The sequence below is a fragment of the Halichoerus grypus genome, chromosome X (genome assembly GCF_964656455.1).
Source record: "Halichoerus grypus chromosome X, mHalGry1.hap1.1, whole genome shotgun sequence".
In the NCBI taxonomy this organism is placed as follows: Eukaryota; Metazoa; Chordata; class Mammalia; order Carnivora; family Phocidae; genus Halichoerus; species Halichoerus grypus.
The window spans coordinates 100,193,342-100,213,055 of NC_135727.1; the positions used below are offsets into that span (position 1 = coordinate 100,193,342).

At 40.0% G+C, this 19,714-nt stretch overlaps 1 protein-coding gene and 1 long non-coding RNA gene across 3 annotated transcripts in view; one reads left to right on the top strand and one right to left on the bottom strand.

The window, feature by feature from the left end:
* PRRG1 (proline rich and Gla domain 1) overlaps window positions 1-17,867 on the bottom strand; it is a 156,404-nt gene extending 138,537 nt beyond the window's left edge. Inside the window, exon 1 of one of the 2 annotated variants that reach the window (XM_078065492.1) lies at window positions 17,781-17,867. The gene's annotated coding sequence lies outside the window, so the exon portion shown is untranslated. Of the gene's footprint in view, window positions 1-17,698 lie in introns of both variants that reach the window. The other variant, XM_078065493.1, reaches the window with a different exon arrangement.
* Window positions 17,720-19,350, top strand: LOC118540103 (uncharacterized). The gene is made up of 2 exons (XR_004919470.2): window positions 17,720-17,856; window positions 18,502-19,350. It is a non-coding gene; the product is annotated as an uncharacterized LOC118540103 (long non-coding RNA).
* The last annotated feature ends 364 nt before the right edge of the window (window positions 19,351-19,714 follow it).

The window sequence follows — 19,714 nt, forward strand, 5'->3', positions numbered from 1 at the left end:
GGAGTCCAGGAATATTCATCATCCTGACTCTTGGTGTTGGGAACCAGGCAGAGATCAAGTAGATAAAGACAATATAGATGCTCTGACCACCCCTGGCTCTAAGGCTGAGATTGTGGCACAGAAACAGCACCAGTTAAATGGTTAAGAACCGAAATGCAACCAGGGAACCTAAACAGAAAAAGGAGAAGCCAACTCAGAAAGGTTAGGCATATGCAACCCTTGAGAAAGTGAATAGTTGGGTACATAACTGTGGATGGGACTTTCTAAGAGCACTGTGAAGTGTGGTGCCCATAAGTTGGAGGCTTTGAGTATATGTAGATGGGCAGATTTGAGTTAAGGACTGGTAATAAATGACTGGGTAGACCAGTAAAAGAGATATGATTACAGTGTTAGGAAAGAAGTAATAAACTCTGAACTAGGACAATAGCAGTGGGATGGACTAGTGAACTTTGCAAAGGTCAGTTCTATAAACTGAGTGAACATTCACAGTTTAGAGAATAAAACATAAATAAAATGCTAATAATAAATACTAACATCTACCATTTATATTTTAAAGAAAATTTTAAATTCCAAGAACACACTGATTTTGCAATATAATTAATACTAATACAACAAAAACATCTGAAGACTGACATTTAAAGACTGCTAATGGGGGGGCCTGTGTGGCTCAGTCGGTTAAGCATCCAGCTCTTGATTTTGGCTCAGGTCATGATCTGAGGGTCGTGGGTTCGAACCCTGTGTCATTAGGCTCCGCACTCAGCGGGAAATCTGCTTGAGGTTCTCTCTCCCTCTCCCTTTGCCCTCTCCCCTCACCCCATGTGTGCACAATCTCTCTCTCAAATAAATAAATCAACCATTAAAAAAATTAAAGACTGCTTATGAGTCTAAAGAAGTATTTTTTACTTCTCTATGTAATAATATTTTCTTGGTAAATCCTAAAGAAAAATGAGTGAGATAATGAAGCATGATAAAATTACATGGGAAAATAAATATATCCTTGCCAAAATCATTATTCTGGTCCCATGAGTAAGACTAACACAGAGAAAGAAACTAGAATATATTCCATTAACTTCCTTTTTTTTTTTTTTTTTGCAGTGACAGCAAATTTTAAAACTAGGCATATGTTTCTAACTTTGCTAGATTTCTCCCTGAAGCAAACATGTCAAAGAGGATTACTGTGGCAAGTTAGTCATATGGATTTTTTTTTTTTTAACAGAACTGGAATGCATAACATTAGAAACCAAACCACAAAGAACAGGCATACTGGAGACAGAATGGAGCAGATACACAGAACATACAGTGCCTTGAACAAGACTTTGCCACTCGAAAAGGAAGGGACTGATTACCTAGGACTCCAGAATAACACATCTCTTCTAAGACACAGTTTTGAAAGAAGGGAAAAAATAAAACACAAGGAACTTACTCCAAGTCAGGAACATAAAATATAACACATTTTCCTAAAGAAATCCTGGGTTCTAAATTCCGAGGCACTGAACCTAAGAAGTTCAAACTGTTATTTAAATTATGACCCATTTAACTGCCAAGGCTTTCAAGAAGATAATGAGTGCTACCAAAAATTCATCATTAGTATCTGAATGAGCTTGAAAAGAAGTATACCAGTTATTACCCCCCAATAATGGAGAAAGCAAAGCAACCATTGCACATTTTTAAGAGCTCTGATTATCCCACAAGACAGTGGCACTTTATTTGATTCTCACTTCATTATGCTCAATAACACTCTTTTTCCTTTCTCAATAACACTCTTGAGAGGGGCACCGTGGGGGCTCAGTCAGTTAAGAGGCTGACTTGATTTTGCCTCAAGTCATGATCTCAGGGTCCTGAGATGGAGCTCTGCGTTGGGCTCTGCGCTCAACGGGGAGTCTGCTTGAGATTGTCTCTCTCCCTCTCCCTCTGCCCCTACCCCCACTTGCATGTGCTCGCACTCTCTCTCTCTTAAAATAAAGCTTAAAAGAAGCATTCTTCAGAAGAATTTAAGTTTCAATTTTACAAACGGTAAAGCTAGAACACACACTTTTTTTTTAACATTTTTTATTTTGTTATGTTAATCACCATACATTACACCATTAGTTTTTGATGTAGTATTCCATGATTCATGGGTTAGCCTGATGATGGGTATTAAAGAGGGCACATACTGAATGGAGCACTGGGTGTTATAGAACACACACTCTTTACACAGCAAAGGTGTTCAGTAAATGCTGAATTAAAGTTTGACATATATTGTATAAAGCCATTTCCTTAAGAGACTCTAAAAGTCCACTTGCACTGACAATATTATTTGTATGACTCCCAAGGTTTTCAGGATAACCGAATTACTTTGTCACTGTGGAAAAGGTGTTGCAATACCAAGAGGTTGTCTTCCAAGCCCTGTGAATAGGGCAGAAAAAATCAAAACACCTGAGTAATTACTTCCTGTCAAAAGTTCAAAAAAAAATTTTTTTACCTTGTCTATTGCTCCCATACATATCTAAGTGAGCACATACACATGCATACATGTGCCCCAATTTATCCTTTGAAATTTTGCCTTACCTAAAAATTAGCTACACGAAATAATGTCAACAAAACCTTACCTACAACTGGAAATGCAGTGTGAGAAATTTTACAGGACTATATTGTTAATATTTTATTCAAATAGTATCTTCAGTTTACATTATATTGATGAAAATATCCATTTTAAATATGAAATAACTTGTTTCCTCCAAGCCCCCAACTCTGGAAAATGATACTTAGCAAAGGACAGTTTCCCATTTTTCCTATTCCAGCACAAAATCTCTACAGTAAATTACCTGAGCTATTCAAAGCATATGTAGCAGGTGAAAATGGGATGCTCTAGAGCCTTATTATTACTCCAGGTATTATCTACAGAAGAGCAACAGCAGCACCACATGAAAGCTTGTTAAAAAGGCAAAATCTCAGAATACATTCCAGACCTTCTAAACCAGAATCTACATTTTAACAAAATTCCCAAGGGATGCACGTTCACACCAATGTCAGAGAAGTATCAAACTAATGAATTTATCCCATGAATGTAAGGATGAGCAAAAAAAAATGTATATACAGATGATCCAATTTATAGAAAGGTCAAAACAAGCAAAAAAAAAAAAAAACCCTAATATTTAGAGACAATTAGGTGGTAAAACTCTAAAGAAAAGCAACAGGGGACTTCTAGATTCCAGGCTGGCACACAAACTCAGAAATCACAACTCTCTCTTAACAAATAAAAAGTTGATCAAACTGAAAATACAACTTTTCTTAAATCCATCAGAGAAGTGAGATGACAGGACAAACCACTGCCCCCAAACTGGAAAGACAAGCAGATACAGAGAATCACAACTTAACCAAGCAGAAACCCAAGAGCAGAAACCTCAGAGGGAACCAGTGCCAAGGTAGGACAATGTGAACTGTAAGTGATGAATTGCTGGAGATGCAGTATAGACAAGTACGAGAGTTAAACCTTTAAGGTGGACCCAGTCATGGGGGGCCCCACACTTCTGTGACATTTACCTTCAGGGGCTAGAACTAGTTCTCACATTAAATGGTGGGAAAAAATTCCCTTATGCTTCCAGTGCAGGGAGGGGAAAAGGAGTCTTTGAAATATGCCGGAGCACTCTGTTCTTCATAACAAGGACTTCCCTCAGGAGAACCTATTTTACCAGAGCCTGAAAGAGCCAAACCTACCCAGGAGTAGAGAAATACACAACCCCAGCCCCCTCTAACCATACCACCACCTAAGGGGGAATAAAAACAGAAGCACCGGTGAAGTTCACGGTCCAGGCATTACAGGCTCACCAAACACTGGGACCAATCACAAGACTAAAGAACATTTCCCCTACCCCCACACTTTACTACAACATTACTAAAGGCCTAGCTACAGCAGTTCCTTTTACCCAGTACATCATGCTTACTATTCAACAAAAAATTGCAAGGCATATGAAAAGGAAAAAAATCACAGGATGAAGAGACTGAACAAACATCAGAACCAGAGTCAGATATGGCAGGAATGTTGGACTTATCAGACCAGGAATTTAAAAATATTAGGATTAATATGCTATGGGCTTTAATCGAAAAAAGAAGCAACATGTAAGAATAGACATAATAGAAGCAGAGAGATGGAAATTTCTGAGAATTTTTAAAAATACTACCAATCAAAAATGCTGGAACAGAAATAAAGAATGCCTTTGATGGATCATTAGTAGACTGGACATGGCTGAGGAAAGAGTCTCTAAGCTTGAAAATGGGAGAGTAGAAATTTCCAAAACTGAAAAGAAAAAAAAAGAGGCTGAAAAGAAAAAAAAAAAGAACAAAATATCCAAGAACTGTGGAACAAGTACACAAGGTAACATATGCATGATGAGAAGACCAGAAAACAGAAATAGAGAAAGGAACAGACGCAATATCTGAAGCAATAATGACTGAGAATCTCCCCAATAAATGTCAGATACCAAATCACAGATTCGGGAATCTCAGAGAACACCAAACAGGATAAATGCTAAAACAAACTCAACTACAAGTAGGCAATCATAGTCAAACTGCAGAAAATCAAAGATAAAAAATATTTAAAGAAACCAGAGGGAAAAAAACACTTTGCCTATAAAGGAGCAAAGGTAAAAATTACAACTGACTTCCCCTCAGGAACCACACAAGCAAGAAGGGAATGAAGTGAAATATTTATAGTGTTGAGAGAAAAAAGTCCACCAACACAGAATTTTGTACCCTGAAAAATTATCTTTTGAAAAGGAAGGAGAAATAAAGACTTTCTCAACAAACAGAAGTTGAGGGAATTTTTTGCCAAGTACATATGCCTGGCAAGATATGTTAGAAGAAGTTTAGAGAGAAGAAAATAATATAGGTCAGATCTATACACATACACACACACACACACACACACACACACAAAAGAGCATCAAAAAATGAATAGCTAAAGGTAAAACTTAAAAACTTTAATTTTTCTTATTCTTAATTGACCTAAAAATAAGTTTGAAAAAAAAGTGAGAGAACATTTTCTTCAAAATAGCAACAATGTATTCAATTATGAATGGTTATATATATAATATGCTTATGTATAACTGATATGAATGACAACAATGATACAGGGATGGGAAAGAGGAATTTGGAATATTTTGTTATTATAAGGTACTTGCATTACCCATGAAGTGGTACAGTATTATTTGAAAGTGGAATAGAATTAGTTGGAAATATGCATTTTGCAAATGTTAGGGCAACCACTAAAAAAGTTTTTAAAAAAAGGGAAGCATAATTAATATGATAGGAAATGAGAGAAAATGAAAACATAATATATAAAATGCTCAAAACCACAAAAGGCAGGAAAAACGTGGAAGACAAAAACAAAGAACAAGGGCAACAAATAGAAAACAGTAACAATTATGGTAGATATTAATCCAACAATGATCTAAATACACCAATTAAAAGAGAATGTCAGACTAGATTAAAAAAAACCAATTATATGTTGTATACAAGAAAAACATTTTAAATATAAAGAGCTATATAGATAAAAAGTAAAGGGATGGAGAAAGATATACCATGCTATCAACTAATCAAAAGAAAGCAGAAATAGCTTATATAAATTTCAGATGGAGCAGACTTCTGGGCAAGGAAAGTTATCAGATATAAAGAGGATCATTACACAATGATAAAGGGGTCAATTCTCCAAGAAGACATAACAATCCTTAATGTGTATGCACATAACAATGAAATGTCAAAATATATGAGGCAAAAACTAATACAACTGATAAGGAGAAAAAGAATAATCCCCTACTGTAGCTTCAGACTTTAACACTCCTCTAATAGAAATGGACGGATCCACCAGGCAGAAATTCAATAAATACGTAAACAGCACTATCAACCAATTGGATATAATTGGTATCTACAGACTACTTCATCCTACAAAGTGCACATAGATGGTTCCCTCTCTCTCTCTCTCTGCACCCCACCCCCACTCACACACATGCTCTCTCTCTCAAATAAATAAATCCTTAAAAAATATTTTGAACTAAATGAAAATGAAAATGCAACTTATCAAATACTATGGGATGCACTGAAAGCAGTGCTTAGAGAGAAATTTACAGCACTGAATGCATATATTAGAAAAGAGGATCTAAAATCAACCTTCTAAGCTTCCACCTCAGAAAACTAGAAAAAGAGCAAATTAAAAGCAAATAAAAATTAGAGCAGATTATCAATGAAATTGAAAACAAGAAATCAATAGAGAAAATAAATAAAACCAAAACCTGATTCTCTGAAAAGATCTATAAAATTGATAAACCGCTAGCCAGGCTAGGAGAAGAAACAAATTACAGTATCAGAAATGAAAGAAGAGATATTACTATAGATCACATGGATATTAAAGAGTTAATAAAGGATTATTATGAATAAAGCTATGCCTACAAATTTGATAACCTCAATGAAATGAAGTGATTCAATGAAAGAGACAATCTGCCAAAACTCACACAAGAAAAAAAAATAGACAATATGAAGAGGCCTATATCTATTCAAGAAGTTGAATCAATAATTAATAACCTTCCAAAACAGAAAGCGATAGGCCCAGATGGACTTACCTGTGAATTCTATCAAACACTTAAGGACAGATCATACCAATTTTCTACAATCTCTTCCAGAAGACAGAAACCAAGGGAATACTTCCTAGCTCATGAGGCCAGAATTACCCTAATACCAAACCAAAGACATTACAAGAAAACTACAGATCAATCCCTCTCATGAACATAACATGCAAAAATCCTAATACAAAAATCCTAATACAAATTATTAGTAAATCAAATCCAATAATGTATAAAAAGAATTATACAACATAACCAAGTGAGATTTCTCAGGTATGCAAGCTTGTTTCAACAAAGACCAATTAATGTAATCCATCACATCAACAGACTAAAAAAGAAAAATCATTAAAAAAAAGAAAAACCATACGATTCTATCAATAGATGACAGGAAAGGACTTTACAAAATTCAAAACTCATTCATGATAAAAAAAAAAACAAAACCTCAGCAAATTAGGAATAGAGATGTTGTCAACTTGTTAAGAACATCTACAAAAAACCTACAGCTAACATCATACTTAGTAGTGAGAAACTCAAAATTTTCCCACTATCAGGAACAAGGCAACAATGTCCCCTCACCGCTCTTTTTCAACATTATATTGGAAGTCCTAGCTAATGCAATAGGACAAGAAAAGTAAATAAAAGTTATACGAGATTGGGAAATAAACCAAACTGTCTTTGTTTCCAGATGACATTATCATCAACGTAGAAAATCTAAAAGAATCAACAAAAAAATTCCTGGAACTAATAAGCAATTATAGCAATGTTGTATAAGATTAATATACAAAAATTAATCAATTTCCTATATGCCAGCAATAAATCAGTAGAATTTGAAATTAAAAATACATTACCATTTATATTAGCACCCCCAAAATGAATTATGTATAAATCTAACAGAATATATACAAAATATTTGAGGAAAACTACAAAATTGTGATGAAAGATATCAAAGAACTAAATAAATGGGGAAATATTCCATGTTCATGAATAGAAGGACTCAATATTGTCAAGATGTAAGCTCTTCTCAAGTTGACCCATAGATTCAACACAATCCCAATCAAAATCCAGCCAAGTTATTTTGTGGATATTGACAAACCTACCCAATATTTATATAGAGAAGCAAAAGACCTAGAACAGCCAACTCAATACTAAAGGAGAACAAAGAAGACTAAAACTACCCTATTTACAGATTTATTATAAAGGTACAGTAATCAAGAGAGTGAGGTATTGGTAAAGATTACTAAGACATTAATGGAACAGAATAGAGAGCCCAGAAACAGACCCACATAAATACAGTCAACTGATTGTTGACAAAGGAGCAAAGGCAATACAATGGAACAAAGACAGTCCTTTCACCAAATGTGCTGGAACAACTTGCAAAAAAGAATCTAAACACAGACCTTATACCCTTCAAAAATTTTAACTCAAAATGGATCACAGGGGCGCCTGGGTGGCTCAGTTGTTAAGCGTCTGCCTTCGGCTCAGGTCATGATCCCAGGGTCCTGGGATCGAGCCCCACATCAGGCTCCCTGCTCGGCAGGAAGCCTGCTTCTCCCTCTGCCACTCCCCCTGCTTGTGTTCCCTCTCTCGCTGTGTCTCTCTCTGTCAAATAAAATCCTAAAAAAAAAAAAAAAAAAATGGATCACAGACTACATATAATGCAAAACTATAAAACTCCTGGAATATAACATAGGTGAAAACCTAACTGACCTTGGGCATGGCAATGACTTTTAGACACAACACTAAAGGCATGATCTGTGGAAGAAATAACTGATAAGCTAGATTTCATTAAAATTAAAAACTTCTGGGGCACCCGGGTGACTCAGACAGTTAAGCGTCTGCCTTTGGCTAAGGTCATGATCCTGGGGTCCTGGGATCAAGTCCCCTGTCAGGCTCCCTGCTCAGCAAGGAGTCTGCTTCTCTCTCTACCCCTGCTCGTGATCTCTTTCTTTCTCACTCTCTCGCTCTCTAATAAGTAAAAAAAATCTTTTTTTTTTAAGATTTTATTTATTTATTTGACAGAGAGAGACACAGCAAGAGAGGGAACACGAGCAGGGGGAGTGGGAGAGGGAGAAGCAGGCTTCCCGCTGGGCAGGGAGCCCGATGCGGGGCTCGATCCCAGGACCCTAAGATCATGACCTGAGCTGAAGGCAGACGCTTAATGACTGAGACACCCAGGCGCCCCTAAATAAATAAAATCTTTTAAAAAATTAAAAACTTCTGCTCTGTGAGAGGCAACGTCAAAAGAATGAGAGGACAAGCCACAGACTGAGAGAAAAATAGACATGTGAAGGCATATTATCCAAAGTATACAAGGAACTTTTAAAACAATAAAATGAACAACCTGATTTAAAAATGGGCAAGGGACCTGAAAAGACACCTCATCAAAGAAGATATACAGATAGCAAGTAAACATATGAAAAGATGTTTAATATCATGTCATTAGTGAATTCCAAACTAAAACAACGAGATACCACTACTCACCTATTTGAATGGCCAAAATCCAAAACACTGGCAAAACTAAATGCTGGTGGAGATGTGGAGCAACAGGAATACGAGCATGCAAAATGGTATAGCTACTTTGAAAAACAGTCTGCCTGTAGGTTTAGTAGGTTAATGTATAAATAAATTGTGGTACATCCAGACAATGGAATGTGAATCAGCACTAAAAAGAAATGAGCTATCAAGCCATGCAAAGACCTGGAGAAAGCTTAAATGCATATTACTAATTGAAAGAAGCCAATTCGAAAAGGCTACATACTATGATTCCAATGATATGACATAATGGAAAAGGCAAAACTAGAGAGACAGTAAAAAGATACATTGGTTGTGGGGATTGGGGGGAGGGGATGGAGAGGCAGATAAACAGGAATTTTTTTTAAAGATTCTATTTATTTGAGAGAGCGTGCATGGGGGGGGGATGGCGCAGAGGGAGAAGGAGAGAGGGAGAAGCAGACTCCCCTCCACTGAACAGGGAGCCAGATGTGGGGCTCAATCCCGGGACCTGAAGATATCACCTGAGCCAAAGGCAGACACTTAACAGACTGAGCCACACAGGCGCCCCAGAACACAGGATCTTTTAGAGCAGTAAAACTATTCTGTAAGACACCACAATAGTAGATACAGGTCATTAAATGTTTGTCCAAACCCACAGAGTGTACAACACCAAGAGTGAACATTAATTTAAACTATGGACTTCAGGTAATAAAAATGTGTCAATGTAAGTTCATCAGTTGTAACAAATGTACCACTGTGTTGCAGGATGTTGACGGGGGGCGGTGGGGGGGGGTTGTGTCTGTGGACAGCAGGCATATGGGATCTCTCTGTACTTCTCAATTTTGCTATGAGCCTAAAATCCTCTAAAAGTAGTTCATTAATATTTTTTTAAAGCAAAGGAGTGACCTCTTCTCTTCCCTTGTAGTGATCTGACCCATTCCCAGAGCTTCCTATCCACCCATACCTCTTTCCTGAATTCCACCCAGATATCAAAGTCATCTTGAACTCATAATGCTTAGTACTGAATTCATGATCCTCCTCTCAAATTTTCTCCTCCTGCAATCTTCCATATCTCACTAAACGGCTACTCTATCCTTCCAGGTGCTCAGACCAAAATCCTTGGTATCATTCTTGACTCATCCTTTGTCATATCCCCCTACCAATTCTACTTCCAATTAAGTGAACATTCTTGTGATTCTTGTGCAAGCTGATGTTTGAGAACCATTGTGCTAAGCCATATGTTTTAGATATATAGGAGGAATCTACAAATACAGGACTAGAGTTTGAACAGAGTAGATGTCAGTACATTTACATTTTGAAATTTACTGCTATTGAAATTACATTCCTCATAAGAAATGGCAATTAAAGATAACAATAGCTACCATTTTTAGGGCAATTAGTATGTGCTAAATATTATAAGCTGTAATATACCTGACCTCATTTATGAGGTAAATATTATACTCATTATTTTTATAGATGAAGAAACTGACACTTAGAGAAAGAAGTTTAACAAATGCCTCCAGTTCCGTGCCCCTGACCACCATATTATTGTCTTCTACATAGAGTGGGAAAGAGAGTCTTGGACAGAACCCTAAAATGACTCAGTGGAAGTAGCTGGGGTTGACCTGTCAAAGAATGAGAGTAAAAATCACAAATATGGAGAGGAACTCTAGGTGAGGAAAGTTTAAGAAGAAAGCCTTAACCACAATGGTTTGGAATATCTTTTTCAGTAAGTGCACCTAAAGACCACAGAGGATGTAGGCAGAACTTCTTTAAAAAGAAGTTTTATGGACTCTACTCATCCTCTCCGAGACCCAAGTTTTTCTCATAAAAACCAGGCATTAACTTGAAGTGTTTTGGCGTGAACAACAGTTAACATTCTTTTTTCTTTCTTTCTTCTTTAAGTGATGTGGAGGGGTGACTGGGTGGCCCAGTTGGTTAAGTGTCTGCCTTCGGCTCAGGTCATGGCCCCAGGGTCCAGGGATCAAGTCCCACATCGGGCTCCTGCTCGGTGGAGAGCCTGCTTCTCCCTCTCCCTCTGCCTGCCGCCCCCCTTGCTTGTGTGCTCTCTCTGTCAAATAAAAAATTAAATCTTAAAGAGAGAGAGAGAGACAGACAGAAAAAGTGCTTTTATGTTTAGGTGGAAAGGGGATAATCTGAGAGGAGAAAAACAGAAGTTACTAATAGCCAGAATAGGTTCTCTGCATTGCTGGCACAGAGACTCAGACTAACCAAGTAGCCAATCCTGACTCATTTTTAGACTAAAGTATCATTTCTACTCACTTATAAATTGAGTGATCATTTGCTCATGGTATTTTCTCCAGTTGGTAAATCCACTAAGTAGATAAAAGCTAGGTGTGGGGGGTGATGAGCTTGAGTGGTAAGGAGCAAAGGAAAAATAATTCCCTTCATGAACCAGAGGTGACTGTAAAGCCAACGATGCTGGTAGAGTTAAGACAGATGTCAAAGATGGGCTGCAGAAATAGGCAAAGCCTATGGAGGGCACTATAATGTGAAGAGGCCCATTAGCCAAACGCTCAAACCACCTTAAGATTTAGGAGTATAATACAACTGATTAGTCTCTCTAATTGGTCTAATAGGTTACAGTTTCTTTAGTTGTATTAGCCTTCGAAGGATACCATCTGGCTAGCTTGATTCAGTTGTAAATTCCTAAATTCCAGCAGTGCCCTGTTAGTATCCTTCTACAAATGATTAATCTTCTGTTTCATGTTGACTTTTCACTAGTTTCAGTATCAGAAGTTGACTTGTTTTAAAATCTGGCCTTTTCCTGACACCTACTTTGTCTATATATGCAAAGCTTTTGCACCTCTTTTAGAAGGATAAACCAGACTAACACATGGGAACTTATTTCCATACTCTTCTTATCCACATTCCAGATAATGTTGTTCAAATATGACATATAATTTCAGCATTCTGAATTTCTTCTATTACCCCATGAACAATACACAATATGAATTATCAATCTACCAGCATTTATTAACATCTACATGTAAGTGCATTTATTAGGCATTTAGTACATACCCAGCAGCCCTAGGTATCAGGGTAACACAGAAGACTGAGGTTCTAGTTGCAAGACAAAAATAAGACCAGTGGTATCAGTTTAACAGAAAAGAGGGTGATTAATTCATTCTGGGGGAGATGGCAAATTTTTCCAAGAAAAATTTAGACTGAATCTGAAAGGATGAATAGGGGTTCATTAGGCACTGGAAAAGGGAAAAGGTATCACTCCCTCCCCCAAATTCATGTTTGTGGCATTTAACTTAAAATAAAAGGAAAATATGGACTAAAATGACAAGACAAGAAGAAATGCTGTTCACTTCATGGGGGGGAGGGTTGTGCCTTTAAACACACTTCAGATCTGAAAGCTAAATGTTTATATTGCTATATACTTTCCTCTTAGGACTGCCTTTGCTACATCCCAAAGATTTTGAACAGCTGTGTTTTCATTTTCATTTGTTTCCATGAATTTTTTAATTCTTCTTTAATTTCCTGGTTGACCCATTCATTCTTTAGTAGGATGCTCTTTAGCCTCCATGTATTTGAGTTCTTTCCAACTTTCCTCTTGTGATTGAGTTCTAGTTTCAAAGCATTGTGGTCTGAAAATAGGCAGGGAATGATCCCAATCTTTTGGTACCAGTAGAGACCTGATTGGTGACCCAGGATGTGATCTATTATGGAGAATGTTCCATGTGCACTAGAGGAGAATGTGTATTCTGTTGCTTTGGGATGGAAAGGTCTGAATATATCTGTGAAGTCCTTCTGGTCCAATGTGTCATTTAAAGCCCTTATTTCCTTGTTGTTTGCTTAGATGATCTGTCCATTGCTGTGAGGGGGGTGTTAAAGTCCCCCACTATTATTGTATTATTTTCGATGTGTTTCTTTGATTTTGTTATTAATTGGCTTATATAACTGGCTGCTCCCATGTTAGGGGCATAAATATATAAAATTATTAGATCTTCTTATTGGATAGACCCTTTAAGTATGATATAGTGTCCTTCCTCATCTCCTATTACAGTCTTTGGTTTAAAATCTAATTTGTCTGATATAAGGATTGCCACCCCAGCTTTCTTTTGGTGTCCATTAGCATGGTAAATGGTTTTCCACCCCCTCACTTTCAATCTGGAGGTGTCTTTGAGTCTAAAATGAGTCTCTTGCAGACAGCATATCAATGGGTCTTGTTTTTTTATCCATCTGATAACCTGTGTCTTTTGATTGGGGCATTTAGCCCATTTACATTCAGGGTAACTACTGAAAGATATGAATTTAGTGCCATTGTATTGCCTGTAAGGTGACTGTTACTGTATATTGTCTGCATTCCTTTCTGGTCTATGTTACTTTTAGGCTCTCTCTTTGCTTAGAGGATCCCTTTCAATATTTCTTGTAGGGCTGGTGTGGTGATCAAATTCTTTTAGTTTTTGTTTGTCCTGGAAGCTTTTTATCTCTCCTTCTATTTTCAATGACAGCCTAGCTGGATATAGTATTCTTAGCTGCATATTTTTCTTGCTTAGTGCCCTGAATATATCATGCCAGTCCTTTCTGGCCTGCCAGGTCTCTGTGGATAGGTCTGCTGCCAATCTAATGTTTCTACCATTGTATGTTACAGACCTCGTGTCCTGAGCTGCTTTCAGGATTTTCTCTTTGTCTCTGAGATTTGTAAGTTTTATTATTAGATGTCGGGGTGTTCAAAGATACAAATGTCGTGATCTGAAGGGGCACCTGCACTCCAATGTTTATAGCAGCAATGTTCACAACAGCCAAACTATGGAAAGATCCTAGATGTCCATCAACAGATGAATGGATAAAGAAGATGTGGTATGTGTGTGTATGTGTATACATATACATATATGTATACACACACACACACACACACACACACACACACACACAATGGAATATTATGCAGCCATCAAAAAATGAAATCTTCCCATTTGGGTATTATCCTAAGCGAAATAAGTCAATCAGAGAAAGATAATTATCATATGATCTCACTGATATGAGGAATTTGAGAAACAAGGCAGAGGATCATAGGGGAAAGGAGGGAAAAAATGAAACAAGACGAAACCAGAGAGGGAGACAAACGAAAAGAGACTCTTAATCTCAGGAAACAAACTGAGGGTTGCTGGAGTGGAGGGAGGTGGGAGGGATGGAGTGGCTGGGTGATGGACAGTGGGGAGGGTATGTGCTATGGTGAGTGCTGTGAATTGTGTAAGACTGATGAATCACAGACCTGTAACCCTGAAACAAATAATACACTATATGTTAATTTTAAAAAATTATTTAATGAAGAAAGAAAAAAAAATGATGTCGGGGTGTTAACCTATTTTTATTGATTTTGAGAGGGGTTCTCTGTGCCTCCTGGATGCCTGTTTCCTTCCCCAAATTAGGGAAGTTCTCCACTATAACTTGCTCCAACACACCGTCTGCCCCTCTCTCTCTTTCTTCTTCTTCTGGGATCCCAATTATTCTAATATTGTTTTGTCTTATGGTATCACTTATCTCTCGAATTCTCCCCCTCATGATCCGGTAGTTGTTTATCCCTCTTTTCCTCAGCTTCTTTATTCTCCATCATTTGGTCTTCTATATCACTAATTTTCTCTTCTGCCTCATTTATCCTAGCAGTTAGAGACTCCATTGCCTCCATTTTTGATTACACCTCATTAATAGCCTTTTTGATTTTGACTTGGTTAGATTTTATTTCTCCAGAAAGGGATTCTCTAGTATTTTCTATGCTTTTTTCAAACCCAGCTAGTATCTTTCATCATTCTGAACTCCAGTTGCGACATCTTACTAATGTCTGTATTGATTAGGTCCCTGGCAGTTGGTACTGTCTCTTGTTGTTTTTTTTTTTTTTTGAGGTTAGTTTTTCCATTTTGTCATTTTGTCCAGAGGAGAACAGATGAATGAGAGAACAAAATGCTAAAAGGGTAACAACAACCCCAGAAAAATAAACAAATCAGAAGAGACTCAAAACCGGGGGGGAAAGAAAGAAAAGAATATGAAGAATATGATCAGACAGATGAATAGAACAGAGCCACACACTAGATTTTGGGTGTATTTTGGTCTGTTAGAAGAAACTACTCCCAAAATTTTAAGGAAAAAAAACCTCATATATATACAAAAATAAGGGTAAATACAATGAAGGGATGGAATATGGTTATAAAAATGAAACTTAAAAGAGTTTAAAAAAGGAATTGATAAGATGTTGGTTGAAAAGAAGAAAAATTCAAAAAAAGAAATAGAAAAAATAAAGAAAATTAAAAAAATTAACGTTGAAAGACTAAAGAATCATGGGAAAAAAGCCATGAATTTTATTCCCCCAGCGCTGGAGCTTTGCAGGTCTCATTGATCAGTAAACTTGGTCTTGGCTCTTGCTGATCTGGGGGAGGGACCTGTTGTAGTGATTCTCAAATGTCTTTGCCACCAGGCGCCCCAGGTGGAATTGCACCACCCTTGCCAGGGGCCAGGCTAAGTAATCTGCTCGGGTTTGCTCTCAGTAGCTTTTGTTTTCTGAACACTTTCTGCACAGCTCTAGAGGATGGGAATGAAAATGGCAGCCTCCCAATCTCTGGTCCCAAGGAGCTGAGAACTCGGGGCCCCACTCCTCAGTGAGCCCGCAGAGAAAAGCAGTCAATCACTCCTGCCTCCCTGGTCTCTGGTTGCATTCCGTGCTCACTTGGCCTGTGACCGAGCATTTCTATCTCTGGCACCCCACCCCGTGTGAAGTCTCCAAACCCAGCAGATCACTGCGGTGCGCTCCCGGCCACTCCTCCCGGGGGAGGAAGGGAGTCTCCCTGGATCTGCCACTTGGTGGGTCCCTGCTAGAAGAGTAGTGGCAGGGCTGTGCCACGAATCACGGTCTATGGCAACCCCGAGCTGAGAGTCCACTCCTAGGCTCACTCTTTGCAGCCGGATTCCCCGCTCTGATACGTGGGAGCCCTGCTGCACTCAGGCATCCCCGGTCTTTCTGTGACCCCGAGGGTCCCGAGACCACACTGTCCCAGCAAGGGTTCCACCCCCTGCTTAGCCACTGGAGCGACATCCCTCAGCAGAGCAGACTTCTAAAAGCTCCGATTTTGTGCTCTGCTGCTCTTATCACTTGCCAGGAGCGGCCGACGGAGGCCCCCTCCCCCTCCATCTATCCTCCCAAATATCGCCTCGGTTTCACTTCTCCAAACGTCCTACCTTCCAGAAAGTGGTCACTTTTCTGTTCATAGAGTTGCTGCTATTCTTTTTTTCGATCTCCTGTCGAGTCTGTAGGTGTTCAGAATGGTTTGATAACTATCTAGCTGAATTCCTGGGACCAGACAAAATTTAGGTCTTCTACTCCACCACCTTGCTCTACCCCTGAAAGCTCACTATTTATAAAACAGGATTCACAATCAAGGGAAAGGGGTGGAGGAGGAAGTAGTTGCTGTATTCAGTTAAAACAGATGAATAAGAAATCAACATTTATGCTTGAAAACACATATACCACTTTCCATAAAGTTCCTAATTTTGCAAATGAAAGCCTTAGAACCTTATCCAATATTACAGTGTTTGTCCTAGTGTTTTATATTCCCAATATCATCTTTAAAGGTTTTAAACCTTTTGAACAGAACTTGGCAACACCTCCACACACACATCCAATAATCCCCTCTTGACTGAAATCATCAACAGCACCCTAATCAACTTTTCACTTACCCCGACTTGCACTCCTTCACATCCTTCAAAATCTGGCTGTATTTATACTACGACTACCAGAAGGCATTAATTTACCTTTAAGTTTTGACACCCAACCTCTTATTTCCTCTTCAATTTCATTAGTTTCGCTTTTCTACTGAAGGGACACTTAAAAAATACATCAACAGCACAATTACAAAACCAATGGCTGCAGCCAGAGTCCGAACACACACAATGATTTCCAATTATATCCCTCTCGAGGCTGTTCCTACCACTGATCAAAATCAGCGGACCAGGAAGAAGGAAAAAGCTGCGGCAGGGAGGTTGTTCCCTTCCTTCCATTCCCTCCATGCCTGCCCCCGCCCCCGTCCCCCAGGGCCACACTGCGACCTCATACACTGCCCCCTCCACCGACCCGCCCCCGCTGTCACCCGCCACTGCCTAGAAAACAGTCATAGCCTTTGTTAAAATGTCCATGAGCACAATGTACCAGAAGACGGACACATTCCCGGGGGCGGGGTGAAGGAAAGTCACACGAACGCCACACCCTCTTTGGCACTAGCCTGGGGCGAAAGCCCACCTTCCCCAGATCCTCTCCCCCGCGACAAGGAACGTTCCTGGCAACTCCGCACTCTGACACGGCAGCGCGGGGGGGAGGGATGGGCCCGGGACGCCGCTCAGGGGCACCCAGCGGGGCATACTGAACTTGAAGCTGGGACAGCCTCCAGCGCCCTTGGCGAGCCTCCCAGTCCTGCCAAGCCTGAGTAAGGACTTCCAGCCTCCGGAGCCCTTCTCTTCTATTTTCCTCCTCACACAAACCCTCACCCACTCCCGCCACCACGCACTCCGCTCCGCACGCAGCCGGGGCTGGACACTCTTAAGCAGTCCGGCCAGTTTCTCCTCCCGGGACCGAAGCTTCCCCGGGCACTCACCCGCGCACTCCCCGAACCCTCCCGGGATGTTCGGCGCGAACCAGGTTCCCAGCCAGCAGCCCGGTGCCACCACCTCACTCACCGCGCCCTGGGCGCCGCTCCTCCGCGCTCAGGGAGCCACCAGCCGCGCCTGCGCGCTCCCACCGCCGACGAACCTAGTAGGAGCCTGGAGCCGGGAACGGAGGGGAAGGGAGGTGGGAAGCGGAGGGGGTGGGGCCCGGGCGGGGTTAGGATAGGAGGGGCGTGGCCAGGCAGGGTGGGAAACAGGAGGCGCGGAGCCTCCGCCGTCTTGGTCCGGAAAACGTAGTGCTCAGGGCACCCGGCTGGAGTTTTCCACTCTGGAGGTCTGTTGATAACATTGGCAGAGAAGTTTTCTGGTCCCCTCGGTGCACCCCCACACTCATCCTCAAGAAAGCGCGCTTGGCGTGGGGCCAAGCTAGCCAGTCCCCGGGGGCCACCACGCCTCTCCCTGGAGCCACCCTGGATCCTCCCTAGCTAGCCTTTCACCTTTTTGCATGCCTATCTCCCCACATGTTATTCCCCCACCCCTACCCTCCGCGCATTTTTCCTCCCCGCGCGCGCAGTCCTCAGCCCTCCAGAGGTGAGGGGCTTGGGGATTTCTCACCCACAGACCGTCTGTGCAGCGTATCCTGGTTAACGTGTCTCTGCTGTGTGCGAGCCCAGAACGCAGTGGGTGACTATCCAACCAGAGACAGCTGTTAAAGCTCAGCACTTTTCCTGAGAACTCTACTGTTGCTGTTTCTGCACTTTTGGTGACAATAATCTGCTTTTTTCTTAAAAAGATTCTTGAATAAGCCTACCCGAATATCTTGGGAAGAAGAACACGGCTTGTCAAAGAAGACGCATCTTTGACCCTGCTTTTTAGGAAGCCACCTTAGAATCTGAGCCTTCTAAAAGCCCCTCTGAGAAACAGAATATTCGGCCTATGTTGTGTGGACTTTGCCCTAATGGTTTCAGGTTTTCTGGCATTTAGCATTTTAAGAAGCCCAACTTGATTATTATTCCATGCTGCATGCGTGCTTAGTTTTAAGTTCTCTGCTTTTATGTTTAAAATCTGGTCAGCTGTGGTATCTCAAGTGCCCTCCGAGCAGCTATTAAAATAAACACACCTGAGCGAATCCAACGTGAATTGGCCTGTGGGCCTAAAGTGATTTATTCCAAATTACTTTTCCTTTCTTCTTTTTGCTTTAGTTATGATGGAATTGAGAAACATTTGGCTAAGAATAAAAGAACTGCCACAGGGCCACACCCCTAGTCCTGCCCAGCAACTGTTTTGACTGTGATGGCAGCATTTTTGGGGAGAGTCTGGTAATTGCCCTTAGAGATCTGAATATCCTGAAATTCTTCCCATTAACCTTTGTGGTTCTTCCATTTGTGTATTTTACAAACCAGACTTTCTTGAACTCATTTCTATTTTTTATTTGTCAAGTAAGTATAGGGGGATTGTAGTGAAGACATACTGTAAGAGGGTATGTATATTGGTAAATGTAAACACAGATTGTAGGATGAATAAATCTGTAAATGCCTGTAAGTAGGGTTTTGTCCTATTCATTTCACTGACAATGTTTTACATACAGAAGATGCCTTAAAAAACCCCACTCGGTTAATAAAGGTAATTTTTGCATTCTTAATAGATGTGTCTATATGTGTGTGAACTTTGATTACTGGGTTTATTTTCTTATTCTATGTCTGAGTTTGTCAGGATATTTTAATGGAAGTGACTAAAAGTACAACGAAGTAGCTTAGGCAAAAAGAGAAAGTTATTGTGTAACCCAAGCTGTGAAAGGGTAAGTATATGAATGACTTTCGGAATAAATGGAACAAGTGACGTGAATGCTTCAAATTCCAGGTTAGGCTCTCAAACCAGCCTCTTTTAGACAGGGTCATTCTTTCAGAACATCTGAAAGGCATGTTCTGTAGGCTTAGAACCATGGCCTCTGACAAATTGTGGGCTCGTACCTATCAAGTTGTTACCAGACAGAATGAGCCTCTCTT